Genomic DNA, 15329 nt, shown 5'->3' with positions numbered 1-15329 from the left:
TCATGCTCCAATATTTGGCAATTCCTAGTTTTCCCCATGCACTATCAATCTCAGTTACTATGCCTTTACCAATTCTACACGTTTTAGTACCTATATCAACGTCAAGCATATTTACTAGAAACCCTTTTTTCCACACAATTTCCACTTCTATTATGTTGACATCAAGAATCACTTTCTAAAATTTTAGTACGTTTATTGTTCTCGCTATATCAGGTTAGATATAGTTGGAACAGTGGGAAACATTATCGCCCATTGATTTCATCATCGCCTCTAATGTTCAACATCAACACAATTCTCACATCAAAGGAGTGTTGTACTTCGCAAAAATTGTAGTTCTTTCATTAGTTTGAAGATTGATGCATCAGGATTGCACCCTCCTCAGCAATGTCATTCAATGTAAGCGTGGGGGAACTCATATAATCCTTTCTTCAGATATGCCCCAAAGAGTGAAAAATTCATCTACTTCAATATAGAGCAGAAGAGCTTGTCTAGAATATTTTGATAGGAGTTTTCCTATGTTCTTGTAATATGATAGTCCATTTCATGATCATGAGCATGGGACATGCACACTTTGTATAAAAAAAAATTGTATGAAATTTTATATAAAGATGAGGTTCTTTTATCTTTTTAGAAGGATTCCCTCAATTCTTTCCTTTCAAGACACTCTGTCTCTAAAAGTTGGTAGGACATGTCTTCAGGCACAACAAAATGTGACGTATTTCAGTTTTACATTTCCTCATAACCTCATACATTAGGGGAATTTTTTTATCTTGAGAAAATTATACACGCACTTCTAAAAGTTAGGCTACACTCAAAATCATAAAATAACAGGTACAAGTGTATGAATTAACATTAGAATTATCATAAAGAATAAAAACTCAAAGGTTCATTTAAAAAATATAGCTGTGCAAGCGTGCCAAAGCATTTTTTCACATATCCCTGCAACTATCTTTTTTATATTCATGTAAATCCACCAAATTTAAAACTTAGTAGCCTATCAACCACATCACATTGAATTATCTAGTTTTATCTGAAAGAACAAGATTCAACAACCCATTTTTAAAGTCATTCCAATCTTGAATGGGAATTAAGGAGTCCTTTTATCTCCCACATATATGAGTCTAATTAATGAGATAAAAAGAGGCATGTAGTAATATTTTTACTATAACTATCAATTGAATTGGAGCCAAAAATAAGAAAAAGTTAGAGAAAGGTTATGCTGCTAAAATTTCCAGTGTAATCAACATCATCTTGCATTGAGAGAATTCACAATTAGGGGATTTTATTTTGGATTCTTTGAGAGAAGGGTGTCTTGCATTGGATTGAAGGAAGGGAACTTACTTTTGGAGAGTTTAAGAGAACCATTTCTCACCAAAACTCCGTTAAGTGTCTATAAAATCAACTATTGTATCTTCCTACCATAACTAGTAAAGGGGATTTGTTTACCATTTTCCTGGGTTTTACTTTCTTCATTGTTTTATATGTTTCTCATACTTTTTTTATCACTTAGTTACAATGCGTTGGTTTTTATTTTTTATTCTTACTCAATCTAATTGTGGGTTCCTTTTCAGATTGAAACCAAGATCGAAAATAGTACATGTATTTGGTACACCATTGCTTCAAATCCAAAACCACAAGAATTCTAAATGTGAATTTATTAACGATTGTTAAATAAGGCTACAGTGAAGAATAAATGCTCATTTCTCATAGATAGAGATCTATTTGATATGTTGAGAGAAGCCACAAATTTTTCCAAGATATATTTGAGATCTATCTATCATCAAGTTAGAATTAAAGATGAGGGCATTCACAAGACAATGTTCAGGATGAGGAACAAGCACTACGATTTCATGATGGTGTCATTTGGGCTCACAAATGCACCAACCACATTTATTTTCCTAATGAAAAATGTACTCAGCCAATATTTGGACAAGTTAGTTCTAGTTTCTGTTGATGATATTTTCGTTTACCAGAAAATTAAGGAAGAACATGAAGAGCACCTAAAGGCAATGTTGCAATTGCTATGATAAAAAAAACTATATGCTGGACATAACAAATGTGATTTCTTCCAAATTCAAGTAAAATATTTGGGATATGTCATCTCAAAGGAAGGAGTATATTTGGATTCAAAAAATATCAAGGCCATAATGGAGTGGCCCACTCCCCAAAATGATACAAAGGTCAAGTCCTTAAGGGGATTCGCCTAATATTATCATAAATTCATTTTTCAAAGATTAGACAACAAATCATATCTTTATAAAGGAAATATTTCAAATTAAAATAAGTATCAGTGTGTGCAGATAGCTTTGAGTGACTCAAGTAATTGCTAAAACATGCACCTATTCTGAGAATAAAAGACCTAGAGGAGGGTTTCCTACTTTTCAATGATGCCTGCAAGGAAGGACTAGGTGGAGTATTAATGCAAGAAGGACATGTAATTTTCTACAAGTAAAGGAAACTAGATAAGAATGAGGGGAACTATGTTACTCATTACTTACAGCTAGAAGCATTTATGCATGCACTAAAGATGTGGAGGAACTAAATACTTGGGCGACGGTTTTTGTGTATTGAGTCAGATCATGGAGGTATAAGATACTTTTTTTATCATCCTATGCTAATTCCTAGACAAGCTAGATGGTTGGATTTGATTAGTGAGTTTGATTTTGAAATCAAACATATTAACAATGAGGAAAACTAGGTAGCATATGCATTTAGTATAAGTATACAAGTGAGAACTTATGAAATTGACACAAAATAAAGGATCAAAGGAATTTCTACATGATTATAATTTCCAATATGTCAAGGAGTGATTACAATAGTAACTAGATGAACAACAAGAAAGAATTACAAGCTCACTAATGATGTTATGTTGTTGTTCAAACAAATATGGTATGTGCCTTGTGTGATTGTCTTGAAGAAGCTCATAATGGAATAGATTCACAAAAGAAGTATAACAAAACATGATAAAAGCCATTCATCATTTTTATTATAGGTCAAGAAAGCTAAATATATTTCCACATGCTTAAAATGCCAACAACACAAATTAGAATGCAAACATATGGTAGGATTATTACAACCAATTCCAATCCCTAAGCAGAAATGGGAAGTCATATCCATGTAATTCATCATGGGATTAATAAAGGCATCAAAATAAGATGATTCCATTATGGTGGTAGTGGAAAATTTGATCAACGAATCTCACTTTATATTTGTTAAGTCCACCGACAAATCCATTGACATTGCTCATATTTTTATGAAAGAAATATTAAGATTGCATGGCATATACAATAATATAATTTAATATTGGGAGGCTAACTTCGCCTCAAATTTTTGGAAAGCATTTTTTTCTAGCTTCGACACTCAACTAGATTTTAACACAACCTATCATCATCATACAAATGGTAAAATTGAAAGGGTAAATATAATATTAGAGGACATGTTGAGGATGTATATCATGCATCAGCTAAAGAGGTGGGAATAATTCCTACCATTACTTGAAATGTTATGCAAGAATGGGTATTGAGATTCAATTAACATGAGTCCTTTCGAGGCATTGTATGGTAGAAAATGCAATACTCCCACAAGTTGAGATGACTTAGTCAACAAAATGGTATTTGGACCTGACATGTTGAGTGAAATGGAGCAAGAAGTGATTAATATCATGCATAAGTTGAAATAATCCCAAGATAGGAAAAGGCGTTATATATAATTGTAGAGAATGCACAAATAATTCCAAGTGGGATAGCATTTATATCTCCATGTCAGAGCAAGGAAGAGCTCACAAACGTTGGGAGCATGTGCTAAATTAGCACCTAGATTTTATGAACTATTTCATATTTAGGAAAGGGTGGTACCAATAGGTTATAGAACGACCCTACCACCCATAGTGAAAGAAAACTATGTATTTCACATTTATGTGCTCAAAAAGTATGTACGTGACGCTAATCATGTGACTGATTGGTTTGTGATACAGGTGGTATTTGAGGGATAATTCTAGTTTGAAATAATATGCATCCTATAATGGAGACATATTACACTCTGGAATCAAGTAATATAGTAGGTTAAAGTGCAATGGAAGCACTTTAGACCTTACGAATGAACTTGGGAATTTGAAGCCAAAATGAGGGAGATCTAACCATATTTTTTAATATATAGGTCAATGTAAGAGTTGTTAATTATAAAGCTCAATTTTTGTTTTTGGTTTATAGGACATTGAGTATGGTGTTCCTTTAAGGGTATGGGGTTTGTAACATGCCCTTGATTTTACTATTATTTTTTGAAATTCAAAAATATGAAGCCAAAATGAGGGAGATCTAACCATATTTGTTAATTATAAAGCTCAATTTTTGTTTTTGGTTTATAGGACACTGAGTATGGTGTTCCTTTAAGGTATGGGGTTTGTAACATGCCCTTGATTTTACTATTATTTTTTGAAATTCAAAAATATGACTGTAATTTTAGAGTGGGAGCCACAACTTGCTGATACAATGTGGTTTAAATTTGTAATTTAAATTTTATGACAGTAAATTAAGGGAGGGAGGACCTCACAACTCCATGTATGAGGGATATTTCATGCCATGAAAAGACACAAACCTATCCCAAATTTAATTGTAGAATTCAATTGTAGTGTTGATCAAGTCACTGACTACAATGAAAATTTTAAGGATGAAAATTTATCTTAAAGTTTAGAAACTGTGGTGAACCTTACTAGTCTCAAACATACAAATAATAAAATGTTTGGTGATATTCTTATAAAAATATTCAAATGTTTGGTGACTTTATATAGTATTTACAAAATTTTGGCGAATTTTAAGGTAAATTAATTTTATACTATAAAATTTGGGCAAATTATTTTTAGAAAAATTGGAAATTAATGAATCCTTTTTGTCGAAAAAGCATGAAATTCATGACAGAGTTTCATTTGATTCGAAAAAAATTGAGGCAATGCAAGATTGGTCCTAACCAAAATTATTGGAGAGTTTCAGGGGATTCTTGGGTCTCACGGGGTACTATCGCAAATTTATCCATAATTATGGATGTATTTCCAGACCCCTCACTAATGTTCTTAAGAAAAATTCATTTCTATGGATTGATGCAGCTCAGCATGCCTTCTTGGCTCTCAAAAAGGGCATGTGCTCCCCTCTAGTATTATCCTTACCAAACTTCACCAAATCTTTTGTGATTGAATGTGGTGCTTCAGGTATGGGTATTGGCACCGTATTAATGTAGGAAGGTAGACCATTGGCTTTCACCAATCAACAACTCAGTGGCAAATGCTTAGGTAAATCTACATGTGAGAAAGAAATGATGGCCATATTACATGCAATAGACACCTATCGAGCATACTTATTGGGATGACATTTCCAAATCCACACGAGGCATCATTTCCTAAATTATTTTCACGACCAACGTTTATCATCGCCACAAAAAAATAAACAGCTTGCAAAAATGTTGGGATATGATGGTGAGATAATTTACATGAAGGGGCATGACAATGTAGGGGATGATGCCTTATCATACCAATTTGAGGATGAGGGCACCCTTCTATTACTCTCTCTACCCATATCATATTGGATTGACCAGGCCTGTATTGAATGGTTCTCCCACCCCTCTCTCTCCCAAGTCATTAATAACTTAAGAGAAGATCCTAATTCCTCATAAGACTACTCTTGGAAGGATGATATTCTACCCTACAAGGATTGGTTAGTGTTATCCTAGACCTCCACCCTTAAAACCCACATCTTGGATAAGTTTCACTCCTCTCTAATTGCAAGCCATTCATGTTTTTAGAAGTCTTATGAACCAACATGTTGTTCTTTATTTTGGCCCGACATCAAGAACACAATTCTCACTTTTGTAGTTGAATGTGATGTATGCCAACGCAAGAAAGGGGAAACAATCAAGATACCAAGAACCTTAAAACAATTTCAACTCCCTACTTCCATCTGTTTGGATGTTTCCATGATATCATTATTGGTCTCCTAAAGTTAGGAAACAAATCAGTAATCATGTTGGTTGTTGACAGAATTTACAAATATGCTCATTTTTGTGCTCTACAACACCCATTTACCCCAACATTGGTGGCTCAAGTTTTCTTGGACCAGATCTTCAAACTACATGGCATGTTGAATTCCATTGTGTCTAATTGAGACCCCAGTTTCACTATCTACTTTTGGTAGGAAATTTTCAAGATCCAGGGCATACAACTCCAACTAAGTACAAATTATCATCCCTAAAAAAATGGTCAAATAGAAGCAATCAGCTTATGTTTGCAGACCTATCTGAGGTGCTTCACTTTGTACAAGCAGTGTCAATGGGTAGAGTGGCTGCCTTTAGATCAATGGTGGTATAATACTAATTATCCTGAAGCCACCAAGATGATGCCATATGAGGAAATGTATGGCCAAATCCCACCTTCACTATTTTCTTATATCCCTAGATGTTCCAATGTATAGGTAGTTGATCAGCTCCTACAAAACGGTTCCGCCATGATGACTCATATCAAAGATAATCTACATCAAGCTCATAACAGAGTGAAGAAACAGGTTGACCAACATCATTTTGAGCACTCATTCCAAGTATGGGACTAGGTATTCTTGTGAGTCCAATCGTATAATAAAACATCTCTCAAAGAAAAGGATTGCCAAAAACTAGCACCAAAATTCTATGGGCCTTATTAGATACTTCAGCGTATTGGAGCAGTCACTTACAAAATGGCCTTGCCAACTAATTCAAAAATACACCCAGTCTTCCATGTATCGTGCCTCAAGAAAGTGGTGGGGAGAAACTGTAGGGTTCAAAAAAGTCTCCCAAAATTATATGAAGAAGGATCACTTTGCCTCTGACCAAAATAGGACCTCGATACTCGTGAAAGACATCTCCACATCTATACGATCTGGGAAGTCCTCATCAAGTGGAAAGACACCTCTCCAGAAAATGTGGCATGAGAACCAACCACTATCCTTCAGTAGTTTCCACAACTTCAACCTTGAGGACAAGAATACTTTTGTTAGGGGAGGGCATGATAGGGTCCAACCATAACCCCTTTGTTTATGTAATAAGCCCAAGGGGCATAGTTAGAGTCATAGTTAGTTAGAGAGTCAATAAAGGCCATAATAATTAATAATAATTGTAAGTGGTTGACCTGCATTATAGAAAAGGGTCCACAATTAGTTGTAAATAGGATAGTTAATAAATAAAGTGGTTAACCCATGTTATGCAAGGGACCACTAGTAGTTAGGGTTTTGGATTTCATTAAGCTATAAATAGTCTTACATAGTAGGGAAAGGATCATCGAGTCTTATTGTAATTGAGATCTCCTCTGTTGGAGGTTTCCCCCTCAAAGAAGCAAGTGAACATTGTATTCTAGTTCTGAATAATAAATACCTTGCACATTGTCTCATTTCATGTGACAATTCTATGTTTTTGGCTATATTTCTTCATATTTCTAGTATTCTAGATTTCTCGCAGGTCAAGATCATAACAATATCTCTTTTTCCTGTGAATCGTTCACTTGCATGACTTGAAATATGACCTCATTTCTATTTCAATATAATTTATTACCACCTTTCTTGGTCACTCATTTATTTAATCATCACAAATTCCCCACCACATTTTACACTTGGCCTCCCAAACTCCATACCATAGTCAACCAATTGCATAATCACTCCACTTAATTTACTTCACACCAAGAATAGCCAAAGTACCCCCCACTCTCTGTAGCTATTCCCTTCTATCATCATGTAGGCGACCACACATTTGGGGCACCCATCTCCATATTTGTACATTCAAAACCACTTATAAATTCTTTTGGAAAGTGTACAATATTATTTTTGAGACAAACCCTCACCCATATTATTTTTTCTACTACCCAATGACAATTCCTAGTCGCTCTTAGTTGGACCCATCTCATCCAAATATTGGCTACTCAATTTACATATGATGTTGTGCCTTCCCATCACTTCATACTATATCACATTATTGCAGCTAACTCATCTTATCTAGTAAGAACAATCATTCACCCCTCCTTTAGATGTCTTCCCGACTCTAGGTTGCTACTACCCTATAGTTTCATTTTGGCCGCTTCCATTTTCATTCATGCTCCAATATTGGGTAATTCCTAGTTTTCTCCATGCACCGTCAATCTCAGTTACCATGCCTTTACCAATTCTACATGCTTTACTACCTATATCAACATCGAGCATATTTCCTAGAAACCCTCTTTTCCAGATGGTTTCCACTTCTATTATGTTGACATCAATACTCATTTTCTAAAATTTAAGTAGTACCTTGGTTGTTCTCCCCATATTAGGTTAGTTATAGGTGGAACAATGGGAAACTTTATCTCTCACTAATTTCATCATCCCCTCTAATGTTCAACATCAACACAATTCTCACCTCAGAGGAGTGTCATAATTTGCAACAATTGTAGTTCTTTGATTAGGTTGAAGATTGATGCATCAGGATTGCACCCCCTTCAGTAGTGTCAGTCACCTCATGGGCAGCGAAACTTCCATAAGCGTTTTTTTAGATATGCCCCAAAGGGTGAGAAATTCATCTACTTCAATATACAACAAAATAGCTTGTCTAGGATCTTTTGATAGGACTTTTCCTATGTACTTGTAATATGATAGTCAATTTCATGATCATGAGCATGGGACATGCACACTTCATATAAACACTTTTTGCATAAAATTTTATATCAAGATGGGCTTCTTTTATCTTTTCAGAAGGATTCACTCAATTCATTCCTCTTAAGACACTCTCTCTCTCTCTGAAAGTTGGTACGACTTGTCATCGGGCAAAACAAAATGTGATGTATTTCAGTTATACATTTCCTCCTAACCTCACACATCAGGGTAAAATTGTTATCTTTAGTAAATTTTACACACACTCATACAAGTTAGGATGTACTCAACATTAGAAAACGACATGTACAATTCTATGAATTAACACTAGAATCATCATGAAGAATTAAAAATCAAGGGTTCATTTAAAAAATAAAATTGTGCAAGCGTGCCAAAGACGTTTTGCACATATCCTTGCAACTTTTTCTTCGATATTCATGTGAATCCACCAAAGTGACAGCTAAATAGCCTATAAAACACATCACATTGAATTATTTAGTTTTATGTAAAAGAACAATATTCAACAACCCATTTTTCAAGTCATTCCAATCTTGAATGGGAGTTAAGGAGTCCCAAAAGGACTCCTCTTATCTACCACATATATTAGTCTAATTAATGAGCTAAGGGGAGGCATGCTTTAATATTGTTGCTATAAATATCAAATGAATTGGAGCCAAAAATAATAAAAAGTTAGAGAAAGGTTATGCTGCCAAAATTGCTAGTGCAATCAACATCATCTTGCATTGAGAGAATTCACCATTAGAGGGTTTTATTTTGGATTCTTTGAGAGAAGGGTGTCTTGCATTGGATTAAAGGAAGGGAAGTCCATTTTGGAGAGTTTAAGAGAACCATTTCTCACTAAAAGTCCCTTAAGTTTCTATAAAATCAACTATTATATCTTCTTACAATAACCAATAAAGGGGATTTGTTTCCCATTTTCCTGGGTTTTAGTTTCTTCATTGTTTTCTATATTTTTCATGTTTTTTTTATCACTTAGTTACACTTCGTTGGTTTTTATTTTTTATTCCTACTCAATATAATTGTGTTTTCCTTTTCATATGGTAACCAAGATGCAAAAGAGTACATGTATTTGGTACACTATTGCTTCAAATCCAAAAAAACAAGCATTCTAAATGTGCATTGGTTAGTGTTTGTTAAATAAGGCTACAGTGAACAATAAATACCCATTTCTCATAACTGATGATCTATTTGATTCGTTGAAAGGAGCCACATTGTTTTCCAAGATATCTATGAGATATATCTATCATCAAGTTAGAATTAAATATGAGGACATTCATAAGACAATGTTTAGGATGAGGAACACGCACTACCAGTTCATGATGGTGCCATGTGTGTTCACAAATTCCCCAACCACATTTATGTGCCTGATGAACAATGTACTCTGTCAATATTTGGACAATTTAGTTCTAGTTTTTTTTGATGATATTTTGGTTTACTCAAAAATTAGAGAAGCAAATGAAGAGCACCTAAAGGCAATTTTGCAATTCTTGCGATAAAACAAATTATATGCCAGACATAACAAATGTGATTTCTTCCAAATGAAAGTACAATATTTAAGATATGTCATCTCAAAGGTAGAAGTAGCTTTTGATCCCAAAAATAGCAAGCCCATAATGGAGTGGCCCACTCCCCAAAATGTTACAAAGGTCAAGATATTCATGGGATTCGCATGATATTATCAGAAATTATTTTTTAAAAGATTGGACAACTAATAATATCTTTACAAAAGAAGTATTCCAAATTACAATAAGTATCAGTGTGTGTAGCTATCTTTGAGTGACTCAAGTAATTGCTAAAACATGCACCTATTATGATAATAAAATACCTAGAGGAGGATTTCCTACTTTGCAATGATGCCTGTAAGGAAGGACTGGGTGGCATTTTAATGAAAGAAGTACATGTAATCTTCTACAAGTCAAGGGAACTAAATGACCACAAGGGGAACTATATTACTCATTACTTGCAGCTAGAAGCATTTATGGATTCACTGAAGATGTGGGGGAACTACATACTTTGGAGAAGGTTTGTGTTGATGTCAGATCATGGAGGTATGAGATACTTTTTTTATCATCCTATGCTAAATCCTAGACAAGGTAGATGGTTGGATTTGATTTGTCAGTTTGATGTTGAAATCAAACATACTAACAATGAGGAAAACTAGGTAGCATATGCACTTATTAGAAGTATACAAGTAACTTACTTGGAAACTGTGAGAACTTATGAAATTGACACCAAATAAAGGATCAAAGTCATTTCTACATGATGAGAATTTCCAATATGTCAAGGAATGCTTACAATAGTAGATAGAGGAACAACAAAAGAGAATCATGGAAAATTTTTGGGGGCTAATATTCACAGGTGGGATAATTTTCGATGATTTTTCCAAAAAGAGATTCATCAATTTCCATTTTTTCTAAAAATGATTGGCCGAAATTTTAAAATATAACATTATTTTACCTTAAAAATTGCCAACATTATATAGAGAATATATATAAAGTAATTATAAATTTTAATAATTTTACAAATATATCAATCAACATTTTATAGTTTTCATATTACGTACTAGTGATATTCGCCAATATTTTTAAGCGTCAAGATAATTTTCCATCTTTAAAATTTCCCCTGGAAAGTGTTACAAGTCACAAATGATGTTATGTTGTTGTTCAAACAAATATTATATATGGACCGTCTGACTGTCTTGAAGAAGGTCATAGTGGATTAGATTCACAACAGAACTATAACAAAACGTGATAAGAACCATAATTTTTTTTATTATAGGCCAAGAAAGATGAATATATTTCTAGATGCCTAGAATGCCAACAACTCAAATTAGAATGCAAACATCTGGTAGGATTATTACAACCAATGTTGTGTTGTGTTATATTCTTTCCACGACTAGCCCACGTAGTTAACCAGGGGTTAGGAGGGGGGCATAGCCCCCCTTCGTTGTGTCGATTGCGTAGCAGGGGGAGTCACAGGGGTTTTGAGGGGTGCAAGTAACCCCACTCTATGAGGTTCGGGGTAGCACCATGGAAAATTTTGGTTTTGGACCATATGTTAGTTGGACCTAACTATGGTTTTGTGCATGATTTTCGCACATGGTTTTGGATGCGATGGTTTTCTGTCCATGGTTTTGGACGCGATGGTTTTTGGTCCATGGTATTGGATGATTTGGCATGTATAAATATGTATTGTAACATTGAAAGGAACATAATGAAAAATCAAGCTGGTAGTCCCAGTTTTGGGATCCAGGGGAAAATCTCTATGTATATGTGTTTTATGTGTTATGCTCTCACATTGTTTATTTTTTGTGTTGTAGAATTCGTATGCAAGTAATTTTTGTACGCAGTTAAAACCTACAATTGGTATTAGAGAAATTTTGGCTTCAAGGGGATGCCTTTGTTGCTGATGCATTTTGCTCAGGCCTGTGGTAGACCCTGTTCATTGGGAGATCTGTGAGATCGATTTTGGTGGTGAAAGAAGATGGTGAGTAGTGGAAAGAGAGAGACTGAGAAATTTAATGGTTAGAATTTTGAGTTGTGGAAACTCAAGATGGAGGATCTGCTGGTGGATAAAGATTAGTGGATCACACTAGATACAGGTACTAAACCAACTGGAGTGTTCGATGAAGAATGGAATAAGTTAGAACGGAAGGCAAAGCGCACAATATGATTGTGTGTCTCAGATTTAGTATTGCTGAATGTATCAGGGGAAGCTATGGCTAAGGCTTTGTGGGACAAGTTAGGAACTTTGTACCAATCTAAGTCTTTGGTGAATAAACTGTTCCTACGGAAAAAGTTGTATAACCTGAGGATGAAATATGGAGACTCAGTGATAGAGCATCTGAATGTGTTTAATATTGTGGTAAGTTAGTTATCATCTGTTGATATCAAAATTTCAAATGAAGATAAGTGCATTAGTTTGTTTTGTTCTCTACTAGATTTGTGAGATAGTCTAGTTATTGCAATAGGTAGCAATGCAACTACCTTGCAGTTTGATGAAATAGTCTCATCCTTGTTGATGGAGGAGATGAGACGGAAAAATATGGAGAGCCAGAATGCTTATGCCTTGTATGTACGAGGAAGGTCCAGAACAAAAACAAAAATAATTCATCGAGTGGGAGATCTAAATCTAGAGGGAGATCTAAATCTCGAGGAAAACCTGTAAAGGTGGTGTGCTGGAAATGCGGAAAGGAAGGGCACTACAAAAGGGACTATAAATCTAAAGCTCTTGATAAAGGAAAGGGATCTGATAATGCTCCTTCTAAAGAGGAAAAAACCACCTCAGATGAAGGTGGGGATGTGTACATGGCTTCTTCAGGTACACATGTAGATCATGAGGCATGGATGATTGACTCAGGTGCATCCTTTCACTTCACTCCCCATAGAGAGTGGTTCTGCGAGTATGAGAAATATGATGGTGGTGATGTCTTCTTGGGGGATTATAGGAAGGCTAGAATCATTGGTCGCTGAAAAGTAAAGTTGAAGTTGCAAGGTGGAAGGGTTAGAACACTTCCGGGTGTTCTGCATAATCCTGCATTAGCCAAAAATTTGATTTCTGTAAGCAAGCTGGATGATGCAGGTGCAAAAACATTGTTTGAGAAGGATACCTACAAGATGGTTTGAGGAGCACTGGAAATGATGTTGGGAGTTTAGATTGGAACTCTGTACAAGCTACCAGGTAGCATTGTTGTTGATGGGTGCAACAGTTTTATGGTTCCTAAAAGTGGAGCAGAAAATCTAGTGGTCTCTAGAGAGAAGACCATGCTGTGGCATCAAAGGCTTGGACATATTGGAGAGAAAGGCTTTCGAATACTTCATGGTAAAGATATGGTAGAAGGTATGAGTAATAGCTCTCTGTATTTTGATTTTTGTGAAAATTGTGTATATGGGAAGTAGAATCAGGTGAGCTTCCCCTCTGGTGGTAAGAGGGAGAAATAGATATTAGAGCTTGTGCACAGTGATGTGTTTGGACCTATGAAGGTTCCATCACTAGGTAAGTCTGTGTACTATGTATCATTTGTATATGACTTTTCAAGGAATACATGGATATATTTCCTTAAGAAGAAATCTAAAGTCTTTGACAGGTTTAAAGAATTTAAGGCTTTGGTCGAAAACTAGACAGAGAAGAAGATAAAGGTGCTGAGGACAGATAATGGTGGATAGTTTTGCAGTAAGGAATTTGAAGAATTCTGTAAGAAGTGTGGTATAGCATGACAGAAGACTACTCCATATACACCTCAACAAAATGGATTTGTAGAAAGAATGAACAAGACATTGATGGAAAGGGCAAGAAGCATGCTGAGTGGTGTCGGGTTAGGATAGGAATTTTGGGAAAAGGAGGTGGATACGGCATGTTACTTGGTCAATAGATCACCTTCATCAGCGTTGGAGGATAAGACTCCACAAGAGGTATGGACTGGTAAGAAACCCTCTCTTTCACATCTGAGGGTATTTGGATGTGATGCATATGTACATGTTCCAAAGGAGAAACAAACCAGGTTGGATAGTAAATATGAAAAGTGCATCTTTATTGGGTATAAGGATGGTTTAAAGGGTTATAAGCTTTGGAACCCAGTAACAAGAAAGGTTGTGTACAACCGAGATGTGGTGTTTAGAGAGGTGAAATATGTTATTAAACATGAAGTCCAACCAAATTTACCTGAGAAGATAGAGTTTGAGCTAAAGGAGGAAGAATTAGACTCTACAACAGAGGAGGAATCAGAAGATGAAGAGCCACAAACTCTGGGTGTGAGAAGATCAGTTTGAGAAAGAAGGCAACCAGAAAGGTATAGTCCATCTGCTTTCTATTCAAATTTTGCTTTATCTATTATTGATGATGATCCTAGAATTATGAAGGAAGCAGTAGATTTAGAGGATGGAAAACTCTGGAAAGAGGCCATGGTTGATGAAATGGCATCTTTGCACAAAAATGAGGCTTGGGATCTGGTGGAGTTGTTGGTTGGAAGGAAACCCATTGGCAGCAAATGGGTGTTCAAGAAGAAGACAAATGCAGAAGGAAAGGTGGAGAAATACAAAGCTAGGTTGGTACCAAAAGGTTATTCCCAGGTGTCGAGAATTCATTTTGGTGATATTTTTTCTCGTGTTGCCAAGGTAACTTCTATTAGATTACTTTTATCTGTTGGTGCTGCTTTTGATTTTGAGGTAGAACAGATGGATGTGAAGACAAAATTTCTTCACGGGGCTCTGGAAGAGGAGATATACATGAAGCAACCTGAATGATTTGTGGTGAAGGGTAAGAAAGAACTATCATGCAAGTTAAAGAAGTCTCTTTATGGGCTAAAAAAATCACCAAGGATGTGGTATCAGAAATTTGATACATTTATATGGGGACTTGGCTTCACCAAAAGCAAAGCAGATCACTGTGTGTATTTTAAATTAATTTGTGACCATTTTATTTATCTAGTCTTGTATGTGGATGATATGTTGCTGGTTGGAAATGACAAAGAAATTATCTAGGATTTGAAGACCCATTTGTCCTCCAAATTTTACATGAAAGATCTTGGTGCTTCAAACTATATTTTGGGCATGGAAATTAAAAAAGATTGGACAAAGAGGAAGCTCTAGTTAAAGCAGAGGAAGTATGTCAAGACAATATTGCAAAGGTTTAATATAAAGGATAGTAAACCGGTGAAGGTTCCTATTCCTGTAGGTGTAAATT

The sequence above is a fragment of the Pinus tabuliformis genome, chromosome X (assembly GCF_031772625.1).
Source record: "Pinus tabuliformis cultivar Carrire ecotype Pingquan chromosome X, CPIR1, whole genome shotgun sequence".
Taxonomy (NCBI): Eukaryota; Viridiplantae; Streptophyta; class Pinopsida; order Pinales; family Pinaceae; genus Pinus; species Pinus tabuliformis.
This window is presented reverse-complemented; position numbering follows the sequence as displayed.